Consider the following 15,109-nt stretch of genomic DNA (forward strand, 5'->3'; position numbering starts at 1 on the left):
TTCCCTCCCTCCTTGGACACCCCAAACATCTGCATTCAACCCTCCCGGTTGGGAATCCCCTGGCGGTCCAGTGGTTAGGACTCCAAGCTTTCACTGCCGAGGGCGTGGGTTCAATCCCTGGTTGGGGAACTAAGCTTCAGCAAGCTGCACAGCGTGGCCAAAAACAAAAAAAAAGGGCTCTAAGGTGTAAATCATGGTCCCGGTCCCAAAGGAGACCTGTATCCTAAGGCTGTTGTGTCCCTGATGTTGCTTTGTGACCCTAGGTGAGTCACGCACTCTGGGCCTCTGTCTTCTGCCCAAATCTTCTGGGAGATTTGCCCAATCTGGCCCACCAGGAGGTTGTGAGGATCAAATAAGACAACAAATGGGAGAATATTTTGAAAAGTGCTAAGTGCTATACAAATACAATGGTTCTTTTTTTTTGCTTGGCTATTGGCTTCTCCCTCTCCCCAAATTCTGTTTCTTTTAGGTTAAAATCAATTGATCCGGACTGCTGTCCACAACCAGACACTCATTTTAAATCTTGCCACTGCCTTTGCAGGACTTAACCAGCTCCACAAAAAGCCTAAGATTAGATCGATGCAGATAGAGATGGCTTTTAAAAAAACAACAACTGTAAAAGGAGATTCAGGGCATTAAAAAAAAAAAAGGATAGCAATTCACAGATGTATTTTTGAGAGGTCTTTCTGTAAAGGGAAAAAAAAAATGGGCCTGAACATTATTGATTCGAGTTCTCTTACTCAAGGGCAAGATATCAGCAACAGGAGTCTGCAACATTTACAAAGTGCAGGTGCTGCAGTCCACCTTGGAGCCCCGAGCTGCCTGACGTGGCCAGCCTGCTCTTTTCCCCACCATTTTGTGTCAATTCTGAAAGTGCCTTTGGGAACGATTTCTCTAATAAGCTCACCTGTCCATCAGTGGCACCCAGGATTCCCAGTGGTCCAGATCCAATCTCATTCACTGGCTCTGGATGTGGCTTGTGCAAAAGGCAAGCCTGGGGGAAGGGACCAGAAGAGAAATTAGCTGGGGGGAGGCGGAGGGGCAGTTGGATAATTTTGCCTTCCAAACAACTGAAAATAAAAGGGGAGGAAGTGGGAGAGAGAAACCAGAAAATTTAGCCTCCCTTGGATAGGAAATTTATAATCACTGCACGGCAGTTAAGGAAGCCCTTACATCTTAGAATGAGGACTGCAGCTAAAATATACATATATACATATGTATGTGTGTGTGTGTATACACACACACACACATATACTTACAAATCCCTGGGAGACCAGTGGCAAAACTACTAATGGGGGGCCTCCTTCTTCCATGTGCCCCTTTCTCCTAACCTTCTGGGGCCCTACGTTGTTATGCTTCCCAAGATCCCCGCAGTTTCAAACTCTGGCCCTATCCTGCCATTCCCTCAAATCCCCCTTCCCATCCCATCCAAACTACTTGCCCTAAGAACCATTCTCGCAGTCTCCACCCTCCGCTTTCAAGTTAAGTTGGTTAACTCATAAACTCACCATGGAGATGTTTGGCTTTTGTCTCTTGGGGTTGTATTTTGCCTGGAAACAGCTGGAACAATACCATAACTCAAAGGAATGGCTTACTAATCTTGACTCTTCAGACATATATTTTGTGTGTGAGGGATGGGAGAAGTTTGATTTGAAGATCAAAGGGACTTTTGGTGCCCCTCAAACTATACTTTGCAGAAGGCAAACTGATATATATCATTTATCGTGGAATGTACATTAGCCCAGCATACAGCCACCCAAATAGCTTACTGATTATATGTTTTTTTGACTCCTGTTCACTGTGATAAATGGTTTTCATTCCACTACTGCTCTCTCACCTAGTTGTCAGTGAGCTGAGAACACTCCCAAACCCCATCTCTGCCCCATGCTGCTTATGAGACTGCAGAGGCCCTTTGGCAGTAGCCAAAGAAAACTCTAGAAGGTAGTTTGGTGTGAGCTAATGGGTCTGGACTCTGGAGTCAAAGAGACCTGGAGGTGAATTGCAGACTTGCCAATTGCTAGTTGTGTGATCCTTCAGCAAGTTTCTAATCCTCCACCAGAGCCTCCACTTCCTCATCTATAAAAGGGAGATAATAATACTTACATTGCAAGGTTATTGTGAGACCCGAATTAGATACAGCTGTACTGTGCCTGGTACACAGTAATAATATAGCTGACCATCATTAAGCACTTACATCTGTCCAGCTATGCTGAGCACCTCACATGCATTATTATCTCATTTGACCTCAAATTAGCCTTATGAGATAAGTATTATTGTCGTGACCATTTCGCAAATGAGGAAATTGAAGCTTGTAGAGATAGTCACTTGTCCAAGGCCACGCATTGACAAAGACAGATTCAAAACCAGGCCTTTATGATTCTTAACCATCATGATATCAGAATTACAGGCACTTCACCAACGGTAGCAACTGCTATAACTGCTGTGTTGTACATTCTTAGAGCCAAGCCTGCGGGAGACTTAGCTGCCCATGCACTCGGTGTATATATGGCCCACTCATCATACACCTTGTCAACATCTTATTCCTTACCTCCCTGGATGGAAAGCTCCTAGAGCCAAAGGTAAACATGGAGAAGCATGTTCACTATATATATCTCAATTGAGGGTGAAGTTTGGGCTAATATCTGGAGGGGAAAATACAGCAGTACAAGATGGGACCCCCTTTCACCCCGACTCCTTGTAAGGTAGAGGAAACCAGTCCAGGTTGCAAACCCTGTCTTGGAAGCGTCACAAGGTGTTACCTCAAATTATCTAGGCTGATCTGTCTAGATAGGACCATGCTGGCTGTTTTCTTGGTGGTTAGAAAAGGTTAGAGGTTGTGGCAGCTAGGGGCATGGCTCAACTCACCCTTCAAGAAAGAATTTCCCAGGATTTCCCTGGTGGCGCAGTGGTTTAGAACCCGCCTGCCAATGCAGGGGACGTGGGTTCGAGCCCTGGTCCGGGAAGATCCCACATACCGTGGAGCAACTAAGCCCGTGCGCCACAACAATTGAGCCTGCGCTCTAGAGCCCGTGAGCCACAACTACTGAGCCCGTGAGCCACAACTACTGAAGCCCGCACACCTAGAGCCAGTGCTCTGCAACAAGAGAAGCCACCACAATGAGAAGCCCACGCCCCGCAATGAAGAGTAGCCCCCGCTTGCTGCTACTAGAGAGAGCCCATGCGCAGCAACGAAGACCCAACGCGGCCAAAAATAAAATAATAATAATAAATAAATTTACTTTTAAAAAAAAGAAAGAATTTGCCTTTCAACTGTGAGGAAGACAGTTACCTGACAGACCCCAGCTGCAGTGCCTGCAGGATCTGCTGCAGTATTTGAGCTGAGGCCACGCTCTTCTGGGGCAGCCTCTAGCCAATGACGGAACACAGCGAGGATGCTCAAGCCTGGCCATTTCAACCCTTTGCAGAACTTCTCTAATGGACTATCTTTCCTCTGCAGCTCTCCCCCAGACTGGCCAAGACTTTCAGATCCACATCACAGGCCTGCCCAACTCTGCTTTTTTCCTTCTTTCCTCTCACGAGTGTCAGATACATATCAATGTCTGGAGACTTCCCTGCCCAACGCTGTTTCATCCCTCTGTATCTTTCACAAGTGTTAACCCCCAATAAACCTCTTTCGTTCCTAACACCCTCTCAGCATCTGCTTCTTAGAGAGCCCAAACTGACCCAGGGAGTTTTGTTGCCCGTCCTTTGCCGAATTGAAGCACTGATCAGTCTTGAGAGTGAGTGTCTGGTGGCTTCTCAGGCAGATATCCCAGTAGCCTGCTTGACCGTTGCCATGGAAACTTCCACAGGCAAGGGGGAAAAAGAAGGAGACGAGGACTCAGTGTAAAGCCCCACACCCAGCCTGTGGGAGAGGCTCCACAGCCACTTGGGCAGAAGGCTTGGGGTCCTGGCCAATCACATTTGGCCTTGTGAGGGTTGGAGTTGAAGAGGAGATGGAGAGATACTTAGGCTTCCCAGGCCTAGAATGCAGAGGCAGGGAGATGGTGGATGGGGAGGGGAAGGCTGGTGCTTGGGAGTGTATGGCCCAGATAGCATTGTTAGTATCTGTCTATCCATCTATTTATCTACCTATCCATTTATCTATTTATCTATCGAGAGAACATAAGGAATTGGCTTACACAATTATGGAGGCTGAGAAGTCCCAAGGTCTGCAGTAGGCAAGCTGGAGCCCCAGGAGAGCCAATGGTATAGTTCCAGTCCAAAGGCCAGCAGGCTCAAGACCCAAGAAGAGCCAACATTGCAGTTTGAGTTCAAATGCAGGAAAAGACCAATGTCCAGCTCAAACAGTCAGGCAGGAGGAGTTCCCTCTTACTCAACGCTTTTGTCTTATTCAGGCCTTCAACTGATTGGATGATGCCCACCTACATTAGGGAGGGCAATCTGGTCTACTAGTCTACCACTTCAAATGTTAATCTCATCCAAAAGACCTTCACATACACACCCAGAATAATGTTTGACTAAATATAAGGGCACCACATGGCCTAGTAAAGTTGACATATAAAATTAACCATCACACCATCCTTTCTAAAAAAGCACTTCCCACATCACTCTCTATCACCCTTCACCACTTAATTTTGTTTCAGGGCATTTTTCACCACTGATACATTATATATCTCAGTTTTTACTCTTTGACTCCACTCATTGGAATGTAAGTTCCAATAAGGCAGAGACTTTGTATATTTTGTTCACTGCTGAATCCCCAGAAGCTATTACAGCACTTGGCATGTAGTAGCTTCTCACTAAACATTTGTTCAATAAATGAACAGTCAAGGTTAAGCATTAGTGAGTATGACAATTTATAGTGCTTGATCTGTGAACTGCCACTTCGTGTCTTTTGCCTGTTTTTCCACTGAAGTTTTTTTCTTTTTCTTGTTGATTTTTATAGGAGTCCTTTAGAGAAAGTGGATATTAACCCTTTGTTACATGCGTGACAAATGTTTTCTCCTTTCTGTCACTTACCTTTTTACTTTGTTTATACCTTTGGCCATGTGGACGTTTTATGTTTTTTATCTGGTCAAACATGGTACTCTTTTCTTTTTTAACTTCTGATGTTCATAGTAAGCTTAAGACAGTATTCCCTACCCCCAAATTATAAATGTAGCCTCTCATATTTTCTTCAAGTGCTTACATAGCAATGTAATATACAATGTAAATTACATTGTAATATACAATGTAATAATAATAGATATCTGTTTTCCTTGGGCTTTTATAAAGTTTAGATTCATCTGGTTTTTTGGAACCTTTTTCACTAGGTATATGCTGTAAGGTGGAGATCTATTTTTGTATTCCTATTTTAGGAGAATGCATGTAAGGATCAAAGACATAACTGGGCAGCAAGCACTGAGTTCATGATTCCCATAATGGACGTTCCTGCCAATCTGTGCCCTGGGGAGAAGTGAGCTATCTTCACCCACCACCACTTTTTTCTGAAGTTAGGTTAGAAACCAAATGATTAGGAAGCAAAGGCACCAGTTTTCCTTCATTCTCCGACAATGCTGAAAAGCTTTGGGATACAACTCTGGACAGAGGAAAGGTAGATGTTTCACTAGCATAATATATGCTGTCCACTCCCAAGTGCCTGTCTTTCCCTTACACCTGTCCTCTGAGCTCCAGTCTCATATATTGAATTGTCTGATTGGCATCCCTTCTTGGATGGATAATCACCATATCTAACTTATCATGTTCAAGATTGAACTCACCATCTCCTTACAAACCTGCCCCTCCCCTGTGCATGGTACCACTGTTGACTTAGTTGCTCATTCAGAAACCTAGGAGTCCACCTTGACACCACTCTCACTTCCTACATTCAATCCACCATGAAGTCCCATCAGTTTCCCTCTATAACACGTGTCCCCAACCCCCGGGCCGCAGACCGATACCGGTCAGTGGCCTGTTAGGAACTGGGCCACACAGCAGGAGGTGAGCGGTGGGCGAGTGAGTGAAGCTTCATCTGTATTTACAGCCACTCCCCATCACTCCCATTACCACCTAAGCTCCACCTCCTGTCAGATCAGTGGCGGCATTAGATTCTCATAGGAGCGCAAACCCTACTGTGAACTGCACGTGCGAGGGATCTAGGTTGCACACTCCTTATGAGAATCTAATGCCTGATGATCTGAGGTGCAGCTGAGGCGGTGATGCTAGCACTGGGGACCGGCTGCAAATACAGATTATCATTAGCAGAGAGGTTTGACTGCACAGAGAGTATAATACATCAGTTGTTTGCAGATTCATATCAAAACCCTATCAGTGAGTGGCAAGTGACAATTAAGCTGCATCTTACAGAGTAGACTGGACATAAGCATCACACTTCAGGTCTCACTGGCTCGTATCACCTCCAGATGGGACCATCTAGTTGCAGGAAAACAAGTTCAGGGCTCCCACTGATTCTGCATTATGGTGAGTAGTATAATTATTTCATTATATATTACAGTGTAATAATAATAGAAATAAAGTGCACAATAGATGTAATGTGCTTGAATAATTCCAAAACCATCCCCCGCCTCCGGTCTGTGGAAAAATTGTCTTCCACAAAACCGGTCCCTGGAACCAAAAAGGCTAGGGACCACTGCTCTACAGAATGTATCTCAAAGATATATGTAGCTGATCCTCACTATTCACAGATTTCATATTTGTGGATTTGCCTACTTGCTAAAATGCATTTGTAACCCCCAACTTAATACTAGCATAGAACGGGGTCTTCCCTGGTGGTCTAGTAGTGAAGAATCTGCCTTCCAATGCAGGGGACGCGGGTTCGACCCCTGGTCAGGGAGCTAAGATCCCACATGCCGCAGGGCAACTAAACCCGCTCGCCACAACTACTGAGCTCGTGTGCCTCAACGAGAGAGCCCATGTGCCACAAACTACAGAACCCACGCACCACAACTAGAGAGAGAAAACCCGCATGCCACAACTAGAGAGAAGCCTGCGCACCACAACGAAGAGCATGTGCCACACGGAAAGATCCTGCACGCCTCAACTGAGATCCGACGCAGCCAAAAAAAATAAATAACTAAAATAAATAAAATATTTTTAAAAATACTAGCATAGAATGGTGAAAATGTAATTCAATCAATGTGCACATTCTCAGCTGAGGTCAAACAAGGCAATGCTCTACCTTCCTTTTTTTAGTTCTTATTCTGTAGACAAATGTCCTCTTCGTGGTCTATTTTAGTGCCACATTTTCACATTTTTTGTGCTTTTTGCTGATAATTTCTGTTTGAACTGGCCCCCAAGTGTAGTGCTGAAGTGCTTTCTAGTGTTGCTAAGTGCAAGAAGGCTGTGATGTGCCTTTCAGAGAAAATACAGTGTTATGTAAGCTTTGTTCTGCCATGAGCTATAACTCATGTGCTGTTGGCCGTGAGTTCAATGTGAATGAACCAATAATATAATATATGTTAAACAAGGTCTCTTTAAGCAAAACACACACAAAGTTATGTATTCAACAGTTGACAAAAGTGTTATGACCAAAGGCTTGCCGGAACCTAACCCTGCATTTCCTTTAGGAGCAGGAGTTCAATCTTTATTAATGCAGTGTTCATAACAACTTTATAGAACATAACCATTATGACTAATGGGAATCAACTGTACCTTACTCAGTTTCCACAGCCTTCACCCTAGACCAAGCCACCCTGCCACCATCCCTTGCCTGACCTGTTTCAGTATCTTCTAGAGTGTTATTCTTGCTTCTACTCTTGCCTCACTAGAGCCCATTCTACACACAGCAGCCAGAGTGATCTTCTGGAACAGGAAATCAGATTATATTACTTCCCCCACAAAACCATTGGTGGTGGTGGTGGGGGCGTGACTTCCTGTTGCACTTAAAATAAAATCCAAATTCTTTGCCATGGCCTGCAAGGCCCTGCAAGATCTGGCTCCTACCTGTCTTTCCGTAATTATCCTCCTACCACTCTCCCTTTTACTCTGCTACAGCTGCTGGCCTTATTGCTCTTCCCTGAATATGCCAAGCTCATTCCTTCCTCAGGGCCTTTGCATTTTCTCCACCCTCTTCCTAAACCCTTCAGCCCGCAATCTGAATGGGTTGACTTCTCAAAGTTCAGAGCTTAGCTAAAATTGGCACCTCCTCAGAGAGGACTTCGCTGACCACTCCGGCTGAAGTATGCCCCCTAGGTACTCACGATCATACTACCCTGTTTCTTTCTTGACAAGAAATATCACACTTTGTGGTTACATATGTGTTTCCTCATGTAACTCTACTGCTGCACTCCATGACAACACTCCTGCCAGAGTGCTCAATTCAGGACTGTGAAGATTGTGCTCTTTCTCAGAGGCTTGAATACCCTCAGATCCCAGAGGATGATGAGATACTTTACTTTGGTGCTTTCATTAAGCTGCCTTCTGGCCAGCACCATGTTCACAGCACATGGCCCCTAGAAGTCCCTCTTCTTTATTTCCCACTTGTCTTCATTTTTTACCCCCCTTCCCTCTCATTTCACCCTGAAGTTGTCTCTTGTGTTTAGGGTGGTCAGTTCCATTTATACCTCCCTCTTTAAGCTCTGTAGAAGGATACATTTTTTTTGAGATAGGAACTTATATTTTTTCTTTTCTCCCTGTTTTCCTTATTTCCCGTCTCTCTTCATTTAAGCAAGTAATTGGCCCTGTTCTCCTTGACTCAGAGGAGGGATGTGTCAGAGTGCTTCTTCTGGCTCCCGGTGTTATGTTGGACTGCCAGGGCCATCGCAATCTGCAGCTTAGAACCTACCTTTCAAGGTAGCTGCCTACACGTGAGGCCCTCATCTCACATCTATCTAGCTCCTTCTGAAACAAAGCAATTTGGGCTTCCCCCTGAATGTAAAGAAATAGTGAGTGAAGCTGGTGTCATCTCTCTTGCTAGTATGAGGAGTAGGGATCCCACCAGCGTGTTGCCTAGGATCCTCTGGATCCCTCCTGAATGGGCTCCTTGGTGAGCAACATTTTCCACCGATTGCATCCAGTCTACTTGTCAGCTTTTTCTTGGATATTCTTGATCATTTTGGTTCAAACAGCAACCCCTTAATTAGTTCTAGCATTTCTCCATCCCCCAAAACACTTCCCTCGGCACTCCGGGGCTTTCTTTCTTAGGCTATAGTATCTGCTTCCATTATCCATCTAAGGGACAGTATAGTACCCTACAAATGGACCATCCATTAGTGATAGTTCTTCTCATTCCCACAAGAAGATCTCTTATGTCTGAGGAGTAAACACATATCTCCCCCACCAGCAAGGCTCCTTCTTTTCCTCCCACCTACTGACTATTGCTCTAACACTACCCACTGATCTCTGTGCCAATCCTCCATCCCCATCCAATGAAACAATGATCAGTTTAGGATTAATTCATGGCTAGCACTGTTGTCATAGTCTTTCCAAGATAGTATCTGTGTGTAATATAAAGGGCATATTAGAATCCAAAAAAGTCTAAAATAGTCATTGACTAGTTGGTCCACTGGCATCATACATGCTTGCTTGCAGTCTGCCCACAACCTGAAATCTTTACGCCTCTGCAAATCAGTTGTACACAGACCCCAGAGTAACGTGGCAGGAACTGATAGTTGATCCCCAATATATACTCTTCACTTCTTTAAATAATAGAAACCTCAAGTTTTAGCTAGGTACTTGGCTTCCCAGCTAAAAACTACATTTCCCAACTTCCCTTGCAGCTAAGTTGAGGTCATGTGACTGGAGTAAAAGCAGAGGTGATACTGTAAGCTTCTGAGAAATACCTTTAAAGGGAAGGAACATATGGATATGATGGTAAGAGCTGGAGAAGCCATCTTAGATTATGAGATGGAAGCTGGGTATTAGAACATTTTACCTCCGTTTCCCATTCCTCTGACTTTGTTATTGTCATCATGTACTTAAATTATTTCTACATATTATTTTGAATTCTATAAGATATTATTTTTATTGTTTGATAAGTTGCTGTTTATTTAGATTTATCCTTTCCACTGCTATTCCTTCCTTCCTTCATTCCTATGGTTTCATTTGGGATCATTTTGCTTCTACCAAAGAATGGCTTTTATTTCTTTTAGTGTGGCTCTGCTGGCAACAAGTTCTCTCAGGTTTTGTTTGTTTGGAAAAGTCTTCATTTTGCCTTCATTTTCGAATATATTTTTACCATGTATAGAAGTCAAGATTGGCAGTTATTTTCTTTCAATACTACAGCCAGCACTTTGTCTTCTGGCTTTCATTATTTCTGTTGAGAAGTCAGTTAATGACTTATTGCTTCTTTGAACATGATGTCTTTTCCCCGCCCCCGCTGGCTGGTTATAAGATTTTCTCTTTAGTTTAGTTTTCAGAAATTTGAATATGATGTATCTAAATGTGGCTTTCTATGTATACTTGGTGTTTGTAGTGCTCTTGAGTCTGTGGTTTTACATCTTTAAACAGTTTTGAAAAATTCTCAATCATTATCTCTTCAAATATTGCTTTTGCATCAGTTCCTCTCCCCCCACCCCCTCCTGGGACTTCAACTACACATGTGTTACACTTCTTCACCATGTTCTATATTTTTCAATCCTTTTTTTTCTGCTTTCCAAACTTCAACCTGAGTATTTCAACTGATCTGATCCTCAAGTTCATTCATCTCCTCTGTGTCCAATCTGCTATTAACCCATCAATTGATTCCTTGTTTTTATATATTGTATTTTTTAGTTCTAGAACAGCCAGATGATCCTTCTTTGTGGATCCTAGTTCTCTGGTGATGCTCTCCACATTGTCACCTGTCTTCTTAGACATAGTAATCACACTTATTTCAAAGTCCATGTCAGACAACTCCCATGTCTGGGTCACTGGGTCTGTTTCTATTGTCTTTTGTTTCCTTTTGGTCCTGTTTCTCAGTATACCTGCTGATTTCTTATTCAAATCCTGGAAATTGTATATGAAAAGTTGTATACATAATTATGCTATCTTTCTCTAGAGAGGGTCACCCTCTCCTCTAATAGTCACTGTGAGAGGACAGAACTCATATTAACTCAATCAGGGACTAGGCTGACTTGAGGCTGAGTCTCAGTGTTTGCAAGGCTCAGCCTTCCCCTGGTTCCCTCTCATTTGTATGGTGTAGCCCTTTAGTAACTTAGAGCTTGAAGGGTCTACTATGGCTCTCCCTCCTTGGCAAGTACTGAACTTAAATGGTTTCCACTTCAGTATAATGGAACTTCTGAAAACTCCAGTCTACATTTCAGTGGCTTTCTACTTAATTCCTTAGCTTCTTGGCCTCTGCAGCTCAGGAATTTGGCAAATATCTTGAGTCAAAAAAGCACTGAGTGACAGGCTAAGGTGTGCTTCACCTCAGTCTGGGATATTGGTCCCTTGGCAGCTCCAAATTAATTTTTATCTCCTCAGCTCCATGAGGTTTCTGAAATCTCCGCTGCTTTTTCTGCTTTTTGACAGAGAACAAGGTCCAGATTCTAAATTTCTTGCCCGCACTGAGTCAACGAACTCCCTAAGTGTTAAAGCAGTGGCTTACCTCTCTGTGGTCTCCTTCTCTCCAAGATCTCAGATTCGAAAGTTCTGCCTTTCTGGCAGCTCTTTATGTCTTCAAATAGATGGCTTTTCCAAGTTCTTCGCATGTGTTGTTCTGCAACAAACTGTTCCATCATAGCTGGAGGCTGAGATCCTTAATTAATACATACAGATATAAAGCATTAATAAAAAGTTCTCTAATATGTTTCTGATGTATGACGGTCAGCATCCTAGAATGTTCCCTAAAATATCAAATGATCTGGGATGCTGTCCAGGGCTACTCTCTTTGCACACATCGCATATCTCACTTATGAAACACTAATTTTTCCTCTTAGTGCTTTGCTTCCCTTTCAACCTCTTTTCAGTCCTTAACACAATAGAGGAATCTCCACATTTATAATTCTCTCAACTTTGTTCCTGGGCTCCTTTCTCCACGTAGCCTCTGATGAGATTTGTCAGAGAATTTCCCCTGGTATGTCCCGCTTTCTATGTGACGGTTGCCTTAGCACCCTTGGCAGGAGTGAAGAGACTAGAAGATACTGCCCCTGGTCAGTTGCTAAACCATGCCTAGTCCATACCTGAAAGAGACGAGAGTTGGTTCCAATGAACTCGTGTATTAAAATCAGACCTGCTGGGTCTGAATACATCAGTACCCACCACTTCACTGATGCCCCACCTCCCTGTGTCCCATACTCCCCATCTTTGCCTTCTCCCCTGATCTTCAGGAACTCCAGGCTCCACACAATTTATGCTAGGTATGGGAAACTCTGTACCCAGACTACAAGACCTGACCCTGTCTGGTCTTCTAAGTGACCATGAGCCAGATACTCTTCATAAAACAACCAAAATATAATAGCTATTTGAGACTCACTCTATAAGAGTTCACCTTGGCATAAACTTTCCACCATTTCACTGCATCAGTAGTTCTCAACCCTGGCTGCACATTAGTATGATCCATAGAGCTTTTAAAATATGTCAGTGGCAGGCCCCCTCTAGAAGATTCTGATTTAATTGGTCTGGAGGAAGCATCTTCACCTGTAGTCCCACTAGCCTTATGGAGAAAGACTGAAGTTGCAAGGTGAGAAATCTGGTGGGAAGAAGTTGGACTGCGCCTGAATAATTGAACCGATTATTTCTTGGAACCCAGCTAGCTCCAGCCTGAGAGCCCCAAGCCTATTTATTCCCAGACCACTCTAAACATTCATTAATATTTTTTCAGCTTTAGGGAAGCATTCCCTCTCCTGCTCCATGCAGTTTGCTAGCATATACTTCTCCTTACTTCTTTGCCGGGGCGGAGTGGGCAGTGCACAGGGGAGATGGTAAAATGATGAGCTTCCAGGCATTACCTCCTGGCTTTCCAAATCTCACGAAGATTTTTCTGAATCTAATTCTTTTTCTAATTTTCTATTTTATATTGGAGCATAGTTGATTCACACTGTTATGTTAGTTTCAGGTGTACAGCAAAGTGATTTAGTTATATTCATATACTGTATCTATTCTTTCAGATTCTTTTCCCATATAGGTTATTACAGAGTGTTGAGTAGAGTTCCCTGTGCTATACTGTAGGTCCTTGTTAATTATCTATTTTACATATAGTAATGTGTATATGTTAATCCCAAACTCCTAATTTATCCCTCCCCCACCCCACCTTTCCCCCTTGTCAACCACAAGCCCACCCTCTAAGTCTGTGAGTCTGTTTCTGTTCTGTAAATAAGTTCACCCGCATCATTTTTTTAGTGAATCTATTTCTTTTCCATGTAGCTGCCAACACCTTAAAGTGCCACTCTACCATTAGTCCTGCCTGGCCTACTAGGAATGGGTGCAGCGCTCAAAGTTCTCGTGATCCTACCTTTATTTCTCTCAAATTTTTCAGCGTTCCTCCTTCCCACATTCCACATCCCTCTCTACCTTCCCAATTTGATGACAAAAACAGAAAAATGGAGGGAAGGACGTACTCCAAGACCTCTTCATGAGCCCCAGGTTGGCTGGCAGACGCCTGGCTGTACTCTGTTCCCTGGCACTTTTTTGATCCTCACCTGCTCACATGATTCCATCCCACAGTCCCCCTCTCCATATTTCCACAGAAAAATGGTAAGAGTTCTCTAACCTTTTTTTTTTTTTTTTTCTTAGTTCTCTAACCTTTTCACATGTTTCTCCTCTCTCTGTAAGAGGGTCAAGAACTTACCATGCCTTTCTCAGCATTTTCCACCCTGAGCAGCCGGAGGCTGTCTTTTACTCTCCATAATTCAATCCTCTTCCCTGGAAACTTTTTAAACCTCCATACAAATCCTGAGCTTTCCTTCTCTGGCATCATCTACCATAAACCCCGTTGCTTGTCCCACCAAGTCAGCCCAAGGACCCAGCAGTGTGAGAAGAGCTAGATCCAGTGAAAACGTCAATTTGGCTCAGCAGAGCCAATTGTGCACATCTCCTAACTCCGTGTTCAGTGACGTCACTTTGGTAACTTGAAATCAACCGTGGCAGGAGTATTTACATCATAAAACCTGGAAAATGCAACAAACCAGTGCTTTTCTTCCCCGAAAGAGTCAGTTGTTAGACTTTTACCAACAACCAACAGAGCTTGGCCCTGATGCCCCCATCACTGCTTCTATTCAATACTGTACTGGAGGACTAAGTCTGTGAAGTGAAACAAGAGAAACAAATTAACAGTGTATGAAAATTAACAGTGTATTTTCCTCCTTTCTAAAAAGGAAGCAACTAAGACATCATTATTTGTAGATTAATACAATCATCTTCTTACAAATCTACAAGTGATTGTAAATGGTAAGAGATTTAGCAAAGTGACCTACTATAAGATCAATATTCAAAAATCATCTGCACCTCTATATTAGCAACAAAGGGTTAGAAGTTTTTCTAATAAAAAACACCATTTACAATAGCAATGAAAACTATAAGGCACTTGGAATTAACTTTAACAAAAGATTGCAAGACCTAATCAAGAATATTATACAACTTCATAAAAAGACATGAACGAAGCTCTAAATAAACACAATATGTACCACGTTCATAACTAGTCACACTCAATAATCATAAAGATAACAATTCCTCCCAAATTAATCTCTAGATTCAATGAAATTCCAATCAAAATTCCAACAGAATTTTTCACTGAATTTGGCAACTGACTCTCGAGAGAGAGAGTGGCATGGACATATATACACCACCAAGCGTAAGGTAGATAGCTAGTGGGAAGCAGCCGCATAGCACGGGGAGATCAGCTCGGTGCTTTGTGACCGCCTGGAGGGGTGGGATAGGGAGGGTGGGAGGGAGCGAGATGCAAGAGGGAAGAGATGGGAACATATGCATATGTATAACTGATTCACTTTGTTATGAAGCAGAAACTAACACACCATTGTAAAGCAATTATACTCCAATAAAGATGTTAAAAAAAAAATTTGTATAACAAAGTACCAAAAGTAGCCAAGACAACTTCTAGAGAAGCAGAATAAGGTGGGGAGATTTGCTTGGACAAATATTGAGACCTACTAAAAAGCTATAGTAATTAAGACAATATGCTACTGTTCCAATTGACCAATGGGACTAAATGGGGGTTCAAAAATAGACCCACACGTAAATGGAACTGTGATATATGAGAGAGTTGGCACTA

This window comes from Lipotes vexillifer, unplaced genomic scaffold (assembly GCF_000442215.2).
Source record: "Lipotes vexillifer unplaced genomic scaffold, Lipotes_vexillifer_v1.1 scaffold1267, whole genome shotgun sequence".
Classification (NCBI taxonomy): Eukaryota; Metazoa; Chordata; class Mammalia; order Artiodactyla; family Lipotidae; genus Lipotes; species Lipotes vexillifer.